Below are 19,788 nucleotides of genomic sequence, written 5' to 3' on the forward strand. Positions count from 1 at the left end.
GACATAAACCGGCTTCCCTGGTGGGTTGCGGGACGTCTGCAGCTCGCGTCCTGCACTCTCGCTAGCAGGATTGAGGAGCAGAAAAGCAGTTGCTCACAGCTGGTTCCCTTCAGTACCTGCATTTCCGTTGGGAACTGTGCCTGTACGTACTAGTTGTTCTGTGGAACGTTTATTTGCAGAAGGATCAAGAATAATGATTGTACTATATAGCACACCAAACAGAAATCTATGCTGTACCGTGCCTGCTCTAGCCTTAAAGTTTCACTTCTAATGATAGCAAAGGGCCTCCCTGCTGCTTTTAAAATCCAGTTTGTGCTAGAGAGATGCAAGTATCAAATTGAGGAAGTTAGAAGATTAGAAAGTAATTAGAAAGTAATTTTGTATGTATTTTAGAGTTCAACTCAGGTCAGCTTTCAGTGAAAGTTTCAAAGAATAGATCTTTCTTTACAATACAGAAAAGATCCAATGAGAAAATGAATATTGACCATGCTACTGAATTAGTGAAGAATTGCACAATTGTATGAATGGAGTCATTGAACTGTACACATACAATGGGTAAGTTTTATGGTAGGTCAAATTATACCGCAATAAAGCTGTTTTTAAAAATTGCCCATGGTCTCTTTTCCCATTTGGTTGTGTGTGGTTCCAATTCTTTTTCTATACGGGTTTTTCACAGAAATCACATAAAATTTTAACTCTTTTCACTTAACATTACTATTTTCATTTATTTAGCAAATACTTATTAAACAATTATGTGCCAGGCCTAATTCTGTGCTCTAGGGATACAACAGTGAAAAAAAAGAAGCCAGATAAGGACTGTGTCCTCATGAAACTTGAAATAAAAACATTTACTCATGTTATTAAGAGCTAAATATGTTGGCTTTTAAATGGTTTCATCAACATAAACCTTAATTTAGTCTTCCTTTATTGTGTGTATACTTAGGAGCTTTTTAATACTTTATGACAAATAACAACGTCTTTATTACATATCATTTCATTAAGATTAATTTCTGAAATGGCTGTTTTAAGGCTTTGCATGCAAATTGCATTCCCAAAAACATTATACCAATTTATAATATATTCTTACTGGCAGTAATGTATCTGTCTTAATATATTACCCTCTCTAAAGCATTTACTGGTATTTTTTATAAATTTCTTGATTAAAAATTTTTTCCTAAAAAAATCTTTTGTTAACAGTGTGAGTAAACCATCTTTCGTATTTATTGAGAATTTGGGTCTAAGCACTTCTCACTTTGTGCTGTGTTAAAGATATTAATTGCAGATGGTTGTAAGTATTAGCCCCGTTTTTTTCTTTTAATTTTATTTATATTTTATATTACAACTATGGAAGTCAAATTATAAGCAAGTTTGTTTCAAGATCTTCAAGAAAAATCTGGATTTTATTTATAAAATGTTATAGGTGCATTGTGTTCTTTAATACATTTCTCATTTTCAATAGATTCATAAAAATTTGGGACCAGAAATCACTATTTTATTTTATTTATTTATTTATTTTTTTGTGACAGAGGCTCACTCTGTCACCCTGGGTAGAGTGGGGTGGCATCGTCACAGCTCACTGCAACCTCAAACTCTTGGGTTCAAGCTATCTTCCTGCCTTAGCCTCCCTAGTAGCTGAAACTACAGTCGAGCACCACCACGCCTGGCTAATTTTTTCTATTTTTGATAGAGACCAGGTCTTGCTCTTGCTCAGGCTGGTCTCGAACTCCTGAACTCAAGCAATCCTCTCACCTCGGCCTCCCAGAGTGCTTACAGGCATGAACTACCATGCCCAGGCAGAAATCACAGTTTTTAAAATATGTATATATAAAGCATGCACTTGGCACTTAATTTTCTTTTTTTGTAGTTGAGAGAGGGTCTTGCTCTATTGCCTTGGCTAGAGTGCAGTGGTGTCATCATAGCTCACTGCAACCTCAGACTCCTGGGCTCAAGTCATCCTCCTGTCTCCGAGTAGCTGGGACTATAGGTGTGTGCTACCATGGCTGGCTAATTTTTCTATTTTTTGTAGAGACAGAGTCTCGAACTGGCTTCAAGTGATCCTCCTACTCCAGCCTAGGACTACCAGTGTAAACCACTGCACCCCGTGGGCACTTAATATTTTTATTGTCGTCTTTCATTATTTCCTCTAAATCAAACTTGCCATTTTAAATTACCCTCTCTTGCACTTTTTTAAATTGCTTTTAAAATTCTCAACTCATTCCAAAATGTATGGATTAAACATTCCCCACACTCCCAACTTAAGATTCCAACATAAAAGGAAGCTAATAATTTATAGTGCAATATAATGAAAGCTATAATGGTGTGATGGAGAAAATACCATGGACACAAAATGAAGAAAAACATTAATTCTCTTTTCAGGGCTTTAGATTAAGGAAAGCTCCAAATAGGTTTTCTTTTGATCTGGGCTTTAAAAATAGTAGATACAGAGGAAGCAGGGCAAGTCATTCTAGGCAGTAGTAAAGGAGTAAAGGCATCAGTAAGTCTCGGACTTGTACGAATAATTCATTCTAACTAGATTTCTAGTTTAAAGGGAAAGAGAAGCAAAAAAATATTGTCCAGCATTGTTCCAATATATGTAACCACTGAAATACTTATTAATATATACATAGCCTAGATAGTAGGATGTCATTGAATATATTTGTTGGAGAGAGAACAATCAGTTCTGTGTTTTAGAAAGCTCATTCTGTTGGCAGGATGGAGAGTGGTGTGGAAGGAATAATTGGAGTCAGGAAAACCAATTCAGCCCATCCATTCGCCTTTAGACTGCACTGCCAGATTTCCATGTATTTCTGTTCTATATACTGTTCGTTTAGTCAGTTTGACATCCCTGTGTGTATTAACACATTGACTGCCATGTGAGTTGTGTTTAACTCAGGCTAGTTTTGACCCTGGGGCCTCATGAAGCAAAACCCTGCTGTTGGTTTGTGAAAATCTTACTTGTTGATGTTCTTATTGTTATAATTAATATTAGCAATTTAATTCTAAAAACATGGATTGCATTGCATATAACTCATGCATAGAAAACAAAAAAATTAAGTTATTAAGTATGGATTGTCTGATTTCCTTAAGCACTAAATTTGACGGTTGACATTTCACTTTGATACTTTTTTTTATTATTGTGAAGGTACATCCTCATTTTTTCAAACACACATTTTGGCTTGTGATTATCTTTCAAAATTTTTTTTTAGAGCACTTTTTGTGAAACCATGGATAAGTCAAAAATTGGTGTTGTTTTCGAATAAGAGTTCCGTCATGGAACCAATGTAGTGCAGACAGCTCAAAATAACAAAGTGTTTGGGAAGGATGTGGCTAACGAATGCACAGTATGTCAATGGTTTGAGAAGGATCACCTGAGGCCAGGAGTGCAGACCCTCCTGAGCAAGAGCAAGACCCCCATCTCTACAAAAGATAGAGAGCCCAGGAGTTTGAGGTTGCTGTGAGCTAGGCTGACGCCATGGCACTGTAGCCCGGGCAACAGAGTGAGACTCTGTCTCAAAAAAAAAAAAGAAAAATTAATAGGGCATAGTGGCTTGTGCCTGTAGTCCCAGCTACTCAGGAGACTGAGGCAGGAGAATCCCTTGAGCCCAGGAGTTTGAGGTTGCAGTGAGCTATGATGATGCCACCGCACTCACTCTAGCCTGGGCAACACAGTGAGACCCTCTCTCAAAAAAAAAAAAAAAAGTCAATATGAATGCAGTCCTTTTGGGAATAATGAAAAATCACACTACTCACAAGTGTAGCTATATTGGTGGATACTAGCATATTATAGTGTTTCTTGATCTTGGCTGCATAGATATGTGCTCAGTATTTTTCAATTTTTTTTATTTTTGTGATCTTTTAAAAAATTGTGTAACAATTTTAAAGATAATTTCTGTTTTATAGTGATAACTTGAAGGGATTTTATTCAGTAAAAACCTAGTTTTTAATGTTTTTTTAAATTGTGATAAAATAAACATAACATGAAATTTATCATTTTAAACATGTTTAAGTGTTCAATTCAGTGGCAGTAAGTACATTCCCAATATTGTGTAACCATCACCACTATTCCATCATCCCAAACAGAAGCTCTGTACGCATTAAGCAATAACTCCCTATTCCCTCCTCTCCCCAGCCTTTGGCAACCACCATTCTACTTTTTGTCTCTATGAATTTGACTATTTTAGGTAACTCAAATAAGTGGAATTGTACAATAATTGCCATTTTATGTCTGGCTTATGTTTATTAACATGTTTTCAAAGTTCATGTTGTAGCATGTATTAAAACCTCATTTTTTATGGCAATTAATATTCCATGGTATGTATATATCACATTTTGTTTATTCATTCATCTCTTCATAGACACTTGGGTTGTTTCCATTTTCCATTTTAGGATTATTGTGAGTACTGCTTCTACGTACACTGGTAAATGAATGAGTATCTGTTTGAGTACCAGTTTTCAATTACTTTAAATAATAATAATAATTCATAATTGCTGAGTTATATGGTAAGTCTTTGTTTAAATTTTTGAAGAATTGCCAAACTGTTTTCCATGTCACTTGCACCATTTTACATTCCCACTAGCAATGCACTAAAGGTTCCTATTTCTCCACATCCTCATCAACACTTGTAATTTTTTTTTTTTTTAGAGACAGGATCTTACTTTGTCACCCAGGCTAGAGTGCAGTGTCATGATCACAACCTCAAACTCCTGGGCTCAAGGGATCCTCCTGCCTCAGCCTCCTGAGTAGCTGGGACTACAGGAGCCCGCCACCATGCCCAGCTAATTGTTTTTATTTTTTGTAGAGATGAGTCTTGCTATTTGCCCAGGCTAGTCGCAAACTCCTGGCCTCAAGTGATCTTCCCACCTCAGCCTCCCAAAGTGCTGGGATTATAGGCATGAGCTACCGTGCCCACCCTCTAAATTATGATTTCTTAAACTGGGTTCTGTGGACACATTCTAACAGAAGAGGTTCCAGCTCTCTTGGCTTCAGCTTCCTTTGGGGACCCAGGCCTCTGGGCTCCAGTAACACTGCTTCCTTCCTTTATCTCTCCAACCATAGGTTATTAGTTACTTCCTGCTGTCTCTAAACTCTGGGTCACTTCACTTTTCCCTGTGAAGATCTTCCATCTGTTATATATCAAAATCTTTGCATTAAATTCTTGCTATTGTAAATATTTGATATGATTTCTGTTATCCTGCATAGACCTTGACATGGAAACTAAATGCCTTCATTTTATAATGAAGGAAACTTGGACCTTCTTTTTCCTCCAAATACATTTTAGAATTACTTGGTCACGTTCAAGGAAAAATCTTGCTGGCACTCCTGAAACCTAGAAACTTAAGCAATTTCTCCAAATTCATGAAGTTAGTAAATGGCCAGGTGTTGGGACCAAGATACCTTGATTCCCCAATCCACTTTTCACTCTAACAAATTAAAACTTGCCAGGTAGGGACCTGGGTACAGGAGGGGGAGAGGGGCCTTTTTGCTTTCTGTGGTTTTGTTTCTTCTGATTTTTTTAACCCTGTAAATCTATTAATAGTATTTAGAAAAAATAAATTCATTTTAAAATTGTTAAGTAAAATAAAATTATCTTTATACATTGTGATGTATAAATTTGAGTCTTTACAAAGTACCTTTAATTTCTATTAAATGTGATTATGATTACTAGTGATGACTGAGAAGTATGATATAGGAAGACTTTACTAAGCATACAATTGTGCGTGAGCCTATACACACACATAATGTAGTTCTATAATATATAAAATCTACATTAATTCCATTGTTTTCTAAATAATCTCTAATTTTTTTGATCACATTTTCCTATTGGTAAAAATTTTGAGCCTATACTCCCATTATGTTTATATTTATTCATAATTTATTAAGTACATGGACCATCGAACTAAGGAATACATTATAAAACATTAATAGGCCAGGCACGGTGGCTCACACCTGGAATCCTGGCACTCTGGGAGGCCGAGGTGGGAGGATTGCTTGAGCTCAGCATTGTAGAGGGGAGGGGCATGCCTCTAAACCTCACTTGGGTGAGGCAAAGACATAAAATGTAACCAGAAGATACTTGCACTTCAGAGTTTATTGCAGCATTATTCACAATGGCTAAAATGTGGAATCAGCTTAAGGGTTTATCAAGGGATGAATGGATAAAAATGATGTGGTGTAGGTACACAATGGAATATTATTTAGCCATGAAAAAGAAGAAAATTTTGTCATTTGTAGAAACATGGATAGATCTGGAGGACATTATTTTAAGTGAAATAAACCAGGCACAGAAAGACAAATATTTCATTTCACACTCATATATGGGACTTAAAAAAAAATTGATCTCAAGGAGGTAGTGAATAGAATGGTGGCTACTAGAGATTAGTAAGGGTGGTGGGAAGGGGTAATGAAGAGGTGTTGGTGAAGGGGTAATTCTGTTTAATAGAAGGAAGAAGTTCTGATGTTCAGTGGTACAATGGGGCAATTATAGTTGACAATAGTTTATTGTATTTCAGAATAGCTAGAAGTTTTCCCGACATAAAGCAATGATGAATGTTTCAGGTGAATCATGTCCCAGTTACCCTGATTTGATCATTGTATGTTGTGTGCTTGTGTCAAGATGTAACATGTACTCCATGAATATGTACAATTATTATGTATCAATAAAAAAATTTAAAAAAACCACAGATACGTCGGCGCCACTGCAATCCTGAATCTAACAGGGTGGGTGACCAAGAATCTGCATTTTTTTACAAACTCCCCAGAGGAACCTAAGGCACAGTGATGTTTGAGGAACCTCTGGGCTGGAGTTTCTGACTTGGAATCCCACATTCCTGCAAGAGAAAACGGGAGTGAGCGACAGGTCAGCTGGCCTGGGATGGCAGGATTATTTGGTCTTTTGCTCAGGAGAACAGGCGTGGGAGCAAGCTTTCTGATGAGAAGGCCAGGGCAGATTCTCTAAGAAAGGACTGTGGGGGCTAGTCCTTTCTCTAGGAATCTCTTGGCACCTGGTATTCTGGGGGGAAAACCTCTGTGTGCACCCCAAAGTGTGCCATCCCCCTACCCAGAGTACAAAATAATATAAGCTTAGCTCTGACCGCAGTTGCTTCTTGCGAGACCTCAGAAACAACTACCAGTTCTGGGGTCTTGGTTCTTGGACGTGGCTCCCTTGGCCCCACAGGCCCATCTCAGCTTCCTCCTGCCTAACAGGTGACAGTGAAGTTCCTCTATTTTTCACAAAGCTGCACTACAGATATTTTTCTTTCTCTGTCATCCTTTTCTCCTCACCCTCCAACCCAGTGTCATCCTTAACTCTGGAAATCACCACTTCCCAAAGAAAAGCCCTGCATCTGTAACGTAAGACATGGAGACACTTTGTTTCACTGATCTTGGCTGAGCTGAAGAAGAATCTAAATGTCTCATTACTGCTATGACACCAGCCTGCAGAAGTGTCTGTAGAACACAGGGGCAGCAGGGGCAGTAGGTGACAATGTGGGCATTTTTAATCCCTCGGCCTCCAGGTGGGGCTGCAAGGGCATTCTGCAGGGGCAGGGGCAGGGCAGGGACTGCCAGGGAAGCCAGTGCCAGAGGCGCTCGGAGCCCTGAATGCAAAGGAAACCCAAGGCTCCCACTCAGAGGAGTCAAGAAGGGCTGGAGGGTCAGCCCAGAGACAGGACCTAAGGAACTGGGTCTGGTGAACTGGGCTCTGGAGAGGAGGGCGGTGTCTGCGCATCGCTGGCGCTTGGTTTGCCCGTCCAGGCTCCTGCGCTATCTGGCAGATGGAGGAAGCCAAGGATTTGTTTAGTAAAAGAGTGAGTCCCTGCATCTCCCAAGTGTCCAACCAAGATTCTCCTCATAATCTTGCCTTGCGTTCATCCGTCTGTAGAAAGTTACAGAGCTGGATCCATGTCCCAACAGTTTTCCTCAGCCCTGGTCTAAACTTTTAAGATCCTGATCAGGTGCCAGCCCCGCGGCGGCTCCCAGCCTTCCCACCGTGGCAGCCCTGCTCCAGTTTTCAGCATCCTGCCCAGCTTCTGATTTTGCAAGTGGTTTCCTGGACTGATCCTCTGTGATCCCACAAGTAGTTTCAAATTACTAAATAAAACTTGAGAAGAATATACGCAGTATTTTTTTCATTAGATAATTATCAGCCTCCTACCAACAAGCATGCTAGACGTTACCCACGAAAACTTAAGTAAACGTAGCCTCTGCCTTGGACTTACTTCGAGGGTAGAGTATTAACCTCTTGTAATTGGGATATGTTATGAATGATCGCTCAATTTCACAATGTACTTTTTTCCTCAGTAGCTCCTAGAAAAGTCATGTGATATATCAATATATATCTCTTTTTTAAATAGTCTATTAAAATTAATCTGATTTTAAGGCATCTTAGAGAATTTCATTTTGTCTCCTGAAGCTGTACTCGAAAATAGAATTGGGAATTGCTCTTGTGTAGCAGCCTCGAGGAGTGTGCGGTCTGCCCCAGCTTCCCCCGTGACAGCTGGCAGGCTCAGCCGCACTCTGACCCTCAGGCTTCTTTTCATAAGAGTGTTGTGTTAGATGATCTCTGAGGTCTTTGTCACAACTAACATTTTGTGAGTCGATAAACAATAATTGCTCCGCAAACAGATATGTACCCTAAATAGAGTTACATACAAAATACAAGATGCCAAATTAAATTTTAATTTTGGGTAAACATTAATTTTTAAATGTTAAATATGTTCCAAATTTCACATGGGACATAATGATACCAAAAAATTATTGTTCATCTGAAATTTTAACTGGCATCTGATATCGGCAATTCTAACCCTAAAACCATTGCTTTTTATCTCATTTTGTGAAAACCAATTTCACTACTTCCCTGGTGTGACCTTGCTCATCTCTGCCTGGCTTTTATCCTTAGCCTGAAACAGGCTGTGAGTATCAAGCTGGGCTTGCTGTATTGCCTTACCTGTGAAATAAACCCTCAGAATTTAGAGCGCATGGTTACCAACAGTCTGGTTCCTAGGACTCGCTGCCGGGACTGCACCTGGGCGTCTGCTACGTACAGCCTCGTTACTGACACTTCGTCAGTGACCCTGCCTCGTGCCACATAACCCGCTGTACCCACAGCACGCTTTAGTGGGGATTCTCATTTGCCTCTAATTGTTCTTATTTCATTGTTTTGGAATCTTGTTTGCTCGAGATTCTCTCATCATTAGAAACAAACAAACAGAAACCTCCACTTAACCCTCCCCACCCCATTACGGCCCTAATTCTCTCTCTTCCCTCACACTCCAGTATTGTCAACACTCTGTCCCACGTCCTCATCTCCATTCATTCCCCAAGGCAGCCAAATCTGGCTCATGGTCCTCCTCCTCCTCTGTTACTGCAGCTCCTCTTTGTCAGGGTCACCCGAAACTTCCTGTTTGTGAAACCAGTGGGGCCCTTTCCGTCCCGTCTCATTGGGCCGCTCAGCAGCTCTGGTAAGTGTTGACCCTCCTCTACCTGGAGGCTGCTCTTGGCTTCTGTGACAGCACCTGGCCCGGCTGGCCTCCTGCCTCCTCACTTCCCTGGCCACTTGTGTCTGTCACCTTCAGCCACCCTGTTTCCTCTGCGGGGTCCTTAAATGCCAAACGTTTTATCTCAGGTCCTTTTCCCATTTTCACCCTCTCCCTAAGCCTATGGTTCTCAGTGTTTGATGCACGTTCTGTAGTTAAGATTGAGGCTGTTTACAAAACACCGGTGCCCCACTGAGCCAGGTTCATGTGAAAGTCAGGAGGAAACCAGCCAGCTGTGGTGACTCACGCCTGTAATCCTAGCATTTTGGAAGGCTGAGGCAGGAGGATTGCTTGAGCCCAGGAGTTTGAGGTTGCAGTGAGCTATGACGATACCACGGCACTCCAGCCAGGGCGACAGAGTGAAATCTTGTCTCAAAAACAAAAAACAAATATTATTCCTATTGTACCTAAATTCAGTTCCCACCGTCCCTCTCTCCCTCCAGATTGTGGTACCTCAGACAGATGTCTACCAGAGGTGTGGGGACTTCAACAGCACAGGCCAGTGAGTCAGTCATCAGACCACAGTAGCCTGGGAATGGGCGAATGCCAGCTTGAAGTGCACTGGCGTGTGTTTCCAGGGAGGCCCAGGCTAGTAGTAAAGCCATGGCAGCAAGTGCTTCTAACTAACGAGTTGCCCAAAGGCAGGCACGTGGCCCTGTTGTGATTCTGGATTGACCTTCTTGTTTGGAGCTAGACCATAGCCAGCATCTAGGACAGAACACCGAGTCATGTCACTAGGCTTGAATGTGTGATCGTGCCAGACCCTTTTACGGTCTTGGCCTCCGGGGCCGGCTCCGTTCTCAGTAAAGGAACAGACAGGTGAACCAAGGCAGAGGCCCAGGCTCGTGGACTTGGAAACCCACAGGTGGTGTTGAGGGAAAGACTCACAGATGCTTGAGATTCACCGCGGGGCCTTTGGATCCCTTCATGGTAGTTCTAGGCCCTACCTGCTCTTGGGGATGAGTCCCACCAAATGGCACCTGCATGGGTCCATGTTAACTCCACACCAGAGAGGGGCTAAGGACCCTGTAGGGCTGGAGGAAGAGGGTGGGCACAGATAGCTGAGCCTCTATCGCCTGGAGAATGCCGGCTGGTTTTCAACCCACAATAACAGGCAGCAGGGTTTATTAATTTTAAGTGGTGCATGGATCTTTTTTCCTTCTAATTTAATTTTCTGTTTATGTTTAGCTTACATACAGTATTGGGTCCTTGTTGGCATTTTTTTTTCTTTTTAATAGGTTTAATATTTTAGAGCACTTTGAGGTTCACAGCAAAATTGAGCAGAAGAGGCAGCGATTTCCCAAACACTGTGTCCCCACCCATGCATGACCTCCTCCACTATCAACATCCCTAACCAGAGTGCTACATTTGTTACACTTGATCAACCTACATTGACACATCATTGTCACCCAAAGCAGCAAAGTTTGCATGAGGGTTCACTCTTGGTGTTTTCAAATGAAAAGAATCTCAGGTACTTTGAGAAGACTCTTGCGTCCTCACAGGTGTAAATACAAGTGCTAAAATCACATGAATGTATTCATTTTAAGTTGTCAAGGAAATTATCATGAAATTTTTCAGATTGTTATCTAAGTAAAACATTTTTCTAAGAACTCATGGACTCCTGAGATTTGCCACAGGCTGTCAGGGATTTGTAACATCATTTGGAAACATTGCTGGAGAACAATAGTTTAGTTTTAACTCCTCTTTACAAGCTAAATTTTAACACAGTTTAGATGCTAATTCTAGAAATGTTCTGCCTTGTCTTACAAAAGTCCAAGCACTTTTTAATTTCTCTGAAAGAACATCAACTGCTTCTATGTTTCAGAGACTGGTACAAGAGGTTGTTAAACGAATACCATCCCATCCTTGAGAATGTGTCTATGCATTTGCTCTCTAAAAAGCAACGTTTATAGTAACTAAGACTGTCTTCTGGCCAGCACTGCAAGTGTGTCTGTATTTATACTTTTAAGTAACTACACCAAATAGAATCAACGTAATTGGGAATGATTTTGAAGCAATTTGGATCCCCTCTTGTGTATTTTCGCTATAAATCCCTAATCTTGTAGATGTGTATATTGTCTGCTGCAATATTTAATGCATAGTTCTTGGCCTATGTGTAAGAATTTTAGAAGGATTTGGATGTGGATATTGGTGAACTTTTATAAGACTGGCTAAAGGAGAAGGAAGAAGAAGGGTCCTGTGATAGAATCTTCCGTGACTAAGGGGAAACACTGGCCTGGACCTAGTGCAGAAGCCAGAACAGGTGCGCTCTGCGACACCGTGGTGGAGTCCGTAGGATGTGGCAGGAAGCAGGCAAGCCAGGGGGACCAGGACAATGGAAACCTGCAGGCACTCGCTCCTCAGCAGGGATTTGGCTTTTGCCCCAAAGGAAGGAGGGAGGGACAGGTGTCCACAGGGGCAACGCTGAGATGGGCTGATCATCAGATCAGGATCATCGGATCAGGACTGTAGCTCCCCACAGTAGAGCACTCTGATGTGAAGACCGCTGCTTGTCAAGAATTCACCCTGCAGAAGCTATCTAACCATCGGCAGACAGGGTCTTCCTGGGAAATAGTGTGTGTCCCAAATTCTCCTCTGTTTTGTCTGCCCGCAGTCCCCTGAAAGCTCTCCCTTGCTCTAGGTGTGAGGGGAATGGCCAAGGGTCCTTTGACTTAGTCTCCTCCTCACCCCCCACAGCCAGGATCTCGGAGACATAGTGCAGGAAGGAGGTAGAGAGAATCCGTATTATTATTCTGTACAACTTTAGCAAAACCCACATTTTAGAAGAGAGATGGCACAGTGGACGCTGAATTCCAATTGATAACTGGTCTGGGTTTTTTTCACCAGATAATTGATACTAGCGTGGAAAATACCTGTTCCCATGTAACCTAAATACCCATACCTAGACACCTTGAAAAGGGACCCATTTTACCTCCCAAACGTACAAAATCGGTGTTGGTCTCATAAAAGAGCCCTAGAGTGACTCTTTCTAAGGCTCACAGGACTGTTTAGATGGCTGCTAAAGTCTTTCTGACTCCTACATTCTCTGGTTAATGAATCAGCAATAATCATGTCGGGAGGAAGGCATACCTTTCCAAACTACCACTGTTTTTAAGAACAACCTTAAGGAAACCGGAGTGTTCACTATGTTGGTGGGATGGTCCATGCAAAACGCCACTCGTGCAGACTTCCTGAGGCTGGCACGAAGCTGGGCAAGATGTCCACGCTGGTCATAGGACTTAGCCCCACTGTGGGTCCAGCAACCAGGAACAGTGAATAATGCCTACTTCAGAAGGCATTTCTGCGGAGCAAAATCTCTCATTCAAGACTCACTGTTCTTGGAAGAGATGTTAATGTATATTAAGCAATGGAACAGTGTGAAGATTTTGTAATAATCTTTAGATCGCCCATTATACAAAGGCTCTTGCTGAATTATTAAGGCATTAGCAATTATTATTAATGCCGTTGAATTCGAGTAAGAATCCCCTTCAGTTCCGTCAGAATCCACTGAGCGAGCTTAAAGCCTCATCGCACAGCTCCCCTCCGGGTCTGCCAGGGCTGCCCCAGGACGCCCCTGCAGATCAGCCGCGGCTTCTGCGTCTCTCTTGGCCCTATGGCAGGCCCTCGGCAGTTGGGTCACTACCCACTAGTTGCTTGTGGCCGGCCAGGAAACTCGCGGGGGGCTCTGCACGCTCCTCGTTATAGCTGCTGGAGTTCTTCTTAGGGAGGGGGATACGTCCTGCATCTGCCTCACCGTGAACTTGGATGGCCACCAGGACATTGCTCAGGACAGCTGCTTTTATAAACTGTCGGGCCTGCACACGTCACGATCGGTTCCCAGCACCCAGCCCAGTCCTCGGCGCGCTGGTGGCGTCTGGGGAACGTTGCGTGTTGTCCACAGCAACTCAGACGGGCCGTCTCCGACGGCTCCTCCTCAGGCTCCTTTGCCGGCTCCTGTCCTTGCCAGCTCCTTCTTTGCAGATCTTCAAAGTGCTGTCTCAGCCCCTTCCAGGCAGTTTCAGCTGTCACATCTGGGCTGCCAGTGCCACCTCCCTCCCCGCAGCCCCTCTGGCGGCTACCTCGGGTCCTCTGGCTCAGCCTGCCCCACTTCTCGTCACGTGGAGTCCGGATCTGTACCATTTCCCAATTCATCTCCGTCTTCTCCTTCCCACCAGCTTAGTTCAGGCCCCCTCCACCTCCTCTGTGCCCTTCTGGGAGACTTGGCCCTCATTCAGCCTGTTCCAGAGTATGTCTTTCTAAAACACGGATGGAATCCCAAAACCTCTTGAAGGCTCGTTGGGTCCTGTGGGGACCAGCAATAGTCTGATCACTTTAGCGGAGTTCTGAAGGCCCGTCTCGGCCTGGCTCTACTGTCCTTCACAGTTGCCGCCTAGTCACAGGGGACTCACCTGTTCACTGGCGGCTTCTTTGGCAAGTCTCACGGCGCATTGCCCATTTTGTTCCCGCACTGAAGTACCTTCCAATCACGAATCAGCTCGATAGCTGACATTTATTGGACACTTGCCACATGCCAAGCTCTGTCTAAGTGCTTTTCAAACATTATCCATTTAATCCTCCCAGCAGCCTGACGAAGCAGGAGCAGTTAACCCGGTGAAAGCCGGTAGCTCTTTGCTCGATACGTCCCTTTCCTAGGGCCACAAACCGCCCCGCACCTTCACCCACATCTCCTTTCATCCTGTCTCTGTCATTTCGCCCCTCTCAGGTAGCTTTATCTTCTCCCAACTCTACTGACTCCTTTGCCTCAATCTTCAAACGTCCGCAAGATTGTAAAACTTCCTTTAGGCTTCCATTCTGTCTCTCAATTTCTCATCACTCCCAAACTTTTCTTTTCTTCAGAGACAGGGTTTCCCTCTGTCACCCAGGCTGAAGTGCCCGTGGTGTGGATCACAGCTCACTGCAGCCTCGAACTCCTGGGCTCAAGGGATCCTCCCACCCCAGCCGCCCAGTCGCTGGGACTACAGGCGTGAGCCACGGTGCCTGGCGTCTCTCCCAAACTCCTCCAACGCTCTTACTGGCACTGCTTTCTCATCTCGCCCTGAGCCCCTCCCCGTCCAGTAGTTGAGTTTCCGCCTCCCCCACTCCCTGACCCTGCTTTCAGCACCACTGATGACGGTGTCTTAAGGGGTAAAATGCAGGGGCCATGTCTGAGTACCCATTGTCCTCAAGCTCTTGGCAGTGTTGATCGTGCTGACCACGCCGACCCCTCTCTTCTCTCTCTCCGGCTTCCGGCCTCCATCTTACCTCACCCTTTGTTGTCTTTGAAACGCCCCATCCTCCTAGTCCCTACTGAAGACTTTTTCAACCTGGAGTTCTTGCACTTGGAGCAATTCCCAGATAGTGTCTCTGTGGCCACAACTTCTTTATGAGGATTTTTTAAATGTGCTCTTTTAATTTTGATGATCTTAAACCAACAAAGTAAGTACCACTTGGATGAGCTCTTTATAGCTGAGCACCACCAATTTCAATGCCCATTCTGAAGCTTTGGATGGCTTTACCAAGTGATCACTAAATAAAGTGACAGCATGTGACCTTAAAGGGATGCAGGGTCTCTAAAACAGGAATTCCCTCGTGTCGAAAACTGGAGTCATGTTTATGTCATCTTCTTCCTTGTTTGTGCCATCCAATCAGCTGCTAAATCTGGCAGCATCTTTAATAACACCCTGGCTGTTTGCTCCTTGCCACCCCACAGCACCCCCGTTGGGCTGGACTGCTGGAGCTGCCGGACTGTTGTCACCCCTGGTGCATTCCTCAGACTCCTTCCAGGTCTGTTTCCTAAGCAGACCTGACCTGCCACTCCTCTGTTGAAACCTCTCCGAAACTCCACGTGGGACAGCAGTTTTCTACAAGGGAGCAGGTGCCGTCTTCCCCAGCCGAACTGAGCTTCCTCCGACCGCAGCCGGGCCCTCACCCTGACACACCGGCTCGGCTGCTCTTCTCCCCCTGGAATCCGCCCCCTGCGGAGGCCTGTTCATCCCAGTTGGCACGGATGCCTCCGCCTTCGTGACGCGGTCTTGGATCCACGCCACGGAACCTTGCAGTGTCCTTCTCTGAGCCCCCATAGCAATCGGTTTGACTTTTTCATAGGTAGCTCACAGCAACCTCAAACTCCTGGGCTCAAGCAATTCTTCTGCCTCAGCCTCCTGAGTAATTGGGACTACAGGTGCGCGCCGCCAAACCCAGCTAATTTTTCTATGTTTTGTAGAGACAGGATCTTGCACTTGCTCAGGCTGGGATTGGCAATTTTTAAAGAAAGATTTCTAAGAAGAACTTTTTAAACTTTATGTACTTTATTTGTTGCAATAATGCAAAATGCATCTTTCTGAGAAAGGTGAGCACAAGTAACTGATTTTGGTATAATACCCAACACTCAAATGATTTGGTAATTCCCTTTATGTCATATGAGAAAGGAAAAATCCATTGTATGGTTAGGTTTGGGGGCTTGAGACAATGGTCTTGGGGCATTTGGTCTATGTCTGAGCTCCTAAATTGCTTGAGGATGACACCCTTATCACAGCAGATACTTAATAAAAGTGGATTGATTTTTTTTAAATTTTTTGTAGAGACAGGTTCTCACTGTGTTGTCAGGCTGGTTTCGAACTCCTGGCCTAAAGCAATCCTGCCGCCTCAGCCTCCCAAAGTGCTGAGATTACAGGTGTGAGCCACCTTGCTGGGCTGGATTGACTTTTATATCCCTCTTTTCTAAGTTCTCTTTCTTTTTCTCAGATTGTCTTCTCTTTTCCTCTCTGTGTTTTCCTACGTTAGTCCTGGGTGATGCAGAGACCCTCCCAGAACTTGCTGGGCCCTGCTTTGGAATGCGCTGCTCCCAAGCAGTTTAGGCCTCATTCCTTCCCGCTCCTGCGTGTCAGCAGCCCTGCTGCAGCTGGGCCTCAGGACCTGAGACAGTCACTGCCTCCCACAGTGGCACCCGGGCTGGGGCGTTAGCGGCTGGAGGCCCCTGGGACTGCAGGGCCCCAGGTAGTCTAACTTGCCCTCTGCTGGCCTTAGTGCCAGCTCGGAACTCTGCTGACCTTTGCCTGCTTTGGATGACCAAGGAAGTAATGGAGTTTAGAAAAGGGCTGGAGGTGGATGGAGGAGGGGCAGCTGAACCTTCCAGCCCGGGCTGTACAAGCCACAAAACCAAATAAGGGTGTGTGAGCCGCCTCCGTCCCTATTACAGTTCAGAGTCCAGTGTGCAAAAGTGGGGCTCCGTTTTCAGAGGGCTAAGCTACTGCCCAGCCCTGCTTGGTTCCAGCAGCAGAGGCTGTGGGGTCTGCCTGCCTGCAGGGCTGGGTCTGGGGGGGGACCTGGGCCCGTGCGTGGGCTTGCCAAGCTTGGGGGAGGCTTCCCTCTCCAGCGTCTGGTGACTGAGGTGACCTATGACCCTGCAGATCTTCACAAAGCGTTTCCATGACTTTCCTGACACACGGTGCTAAAGCGTGCCGGCCAGGGTGAGTCATTAGAATATGGAGGAAAGGTCAGAGTTTGAGGCTATTCAGCCAGTGGGAAAACAAACGTTATTTTTATGAACTCTCACAGGCCGAGCGGCCTGGCTTGTGTACTCAACACTGAGGTCCAGGGTGGGGCTAAGATCTGGGGCCTTTTCCAGCCGTGTTAACACTGTATTTGCTAAATACACCCCAGGAAGGAGTTGTCAGGCTACAGGTGTCCTACCGAGAGGCTGGCCAAGGTCACCTTCCTCTGTCGCGTGGGATAGCTTCCAAAGGCCAGTCCCTTTCTCCTCGGAGGCCTTCAGAGCCAGGCTCAATGCCGTCATCTCCGTGAGGGGCTTCCACAGCCACTGAGGGACAGCAGCGCCCTGCACCAGCCACGCTGCCGCCCCGGCCTGGAACTCCCACCTCCTCCCCGGCCCCTGCTCCTTTCTCCTTTCGGTCTGGTGACGGAAGAGACGGACGACCCCGTAGACGTCACAGAGCGTTTCCGTGACTGTCCTGACAGGGTTCTGCAGCAAAGGCAGTAGCCCTCAGCTCACCCCAGAGGCCCTGAGCTCCCCACGGGAAGGGGCCACGCTTGTGCTCATGTCTGTATCCCTAAAACTTGGCCCCAGGTTTGGTTCATGGTGGACGCGTAGTCCAGATCCCTCAAGTGTGCGGTGACTTCCTTCTGTCAGAGCCCCACGCCGCTGCGGGGTCCCCGGCACCCTCCAGATGCCTCCCTGTGGCTGTGCAGGCCGGTTCCATCCGACAGCCCCTCGCGCGGGCCGCCCTGCCCCTCTGCCTCTCTGCCCAGGCTCCTCTGCCATCGCCAGGCCCAGGCGCCCGCGCCTGCCCGGCCCTGAGTCGTGGAGCGCTCACACCCACGGAGAGAAGCACTTCCCTCTTTCTCCCCCGGACAGATGGACATTTCCAAGAGCTTCTCACACAGCGTTTGGCCAGCCTTGTGGATGGAGCCAGTGCCCTACGTTGGGCCAAGTCATGAGAGCACCCCTGCTTCCCTGCCTCTCTCCTGCTCCTGGGGTCACCCCCCAGTAGAGCACACGTCCCAGTAAAGGAGGGAGGGCTCCTCCTTCTGGGGAACCGAGGGTGGGACATCTGGCGACTCGGGTACACTCAGAGCCTGTGTTTAGAAGTTCTCCCACAGACTTAGTTTGTTTTCAAAATTCAATTCCTTTCGATATATTTCTGTTCCTCTTTCATCTGAGTCTCATTCTTTTTGACTGAGAAGTGAGAAGCAAAATTAAAGTTTAGTGACTTCCTGCTGGCAAAGGGCAAAAATTTTAAAAATAATAAAAAAAATTGTTTAGTGACTTGGAGTTTCTTTTTTTCCTGTTGTATGTTGACATTCCTTACCTTGGGTGTATCTGTGCTTTCTTTGCTTTTACTCTGAATGTGCCCCAAAAACTCTGTGTTATCCTAGCATTTTTCATAAGCCGCACTTGAGGAAGTTGGATAAATGGCTCCCTGGTGGCAGAGCCCCAGAACTGCTGGCCTCTTTCTGCTCTGATTCCAGCGAAAGTGACGCCTCTGCCTGAGCTAACAGTGGCCTTTAGGCCTCTCTAATTATTTCCTTAGGATAAGTTTCTAGAAATATAGGGTCAAAGGGCACGAATAGTTATATATAGCCACGCTGCCTTCTCACTGAGATGTGGCAGTTCAAACCCACACCCGCAGTAGTGCCCCTTCCCCGTGTCTTTCTCCAAACACACGTCTTGCTTTAATCTTGCATTTCTTTGATTCTTTCTGAGACGTGGAAAGAATATACATTGGCAGTTCATATTTGTGCCTTTGTAAATGGCCTGTTTTCTTTAAACAATCTTCAAAATGCCTTTTTAATGTTCTGTTAATAAATAGTCCCCAGACTTCCTCTATGAACCACCTTGGAAGTTCTGCCTTTTATTCTCAGTTCTCCTGTGCTGGTTTCTTATCAGGACGCACCACCTGACTGCTTTGAGATGCAAAGTCCTGCAGTGCAAAGACCACAGGTCTCTGAATTTGAAGTCTAGGTGCAAGATGCAACCTTGCCAGGCATTTCGGAGCTTGCCTGTCATCCTTTCTGAGCGGAGAGGGCCAGGCAAGATGAAGCTGTGGACTGGAGTTCTGAAAGGACAGCGGCACGTCAAGCAAGGAGGACTCAGCAATCTCCTGGTGCAGTCCTCGTTATCTTCATATCCTTGTCCTGCGCCCGAGGAAGGGATCACTTGCCGAGATTGCAAAACTAATAAGTAATGCAGTTAGTGGGTTTCCAGGCTGCCTAGTTCCCAAGCTTATGTTCCTCCCAGCTCACTATTTTGCCCCTCGAGCAGCTGCTATTACTGCAGCATAAGCTCCGGACGAAGTAGGAGAAAGGAGGACCAGACCATGTGGCTGGAAGTCAGCAAAAGTCAGAACACAAAGGTTCTTAGAGGCTTTGTTTTATCCTGCAGGCTCGCATTACTCAGGCGAGGGCTGAGTCTGTTGATTTGTTCTCGGGGAATCTGAGAACCAGGGATGGCCACCCGAGTCAGGTCTGGGCCCACATTTGCATGCCTAGGTGTGGCCCTGATGGTGCCAGGTGGTCTCTGAAGGGACCAGGGTTTACTGTTTAATCTTAACTCGATCTGGAGTTCACAAATACATTCTCAGGGGCCTCGACACTTTTTCATTTAATTAGGTTCCTTATGTTACTGAAATTTGATACATGACCATGCAGAATCCTGTGATCCCTAGAGGTGAACCCAGGTGTGTCAAGGTATCCTGTGTGGGGGCAGCGAATGGCCCAGGGTGTCAAGAGCTGCCC

Source organism: Eulemur rufifrons, chromosome 9 (assembly GCF_041146395.1).
Source record: "Eulemur rufifrons isolate Redbay chromosome 9, OSU_ERuf_1, whole genome shotgun sequence".
NCBI classification, from domain to species: Eukaryota; Metazoa; Chordata; class Mammalia; order Primates; family Lemuridae; genus Eulemur; species Eulemur rufifrons.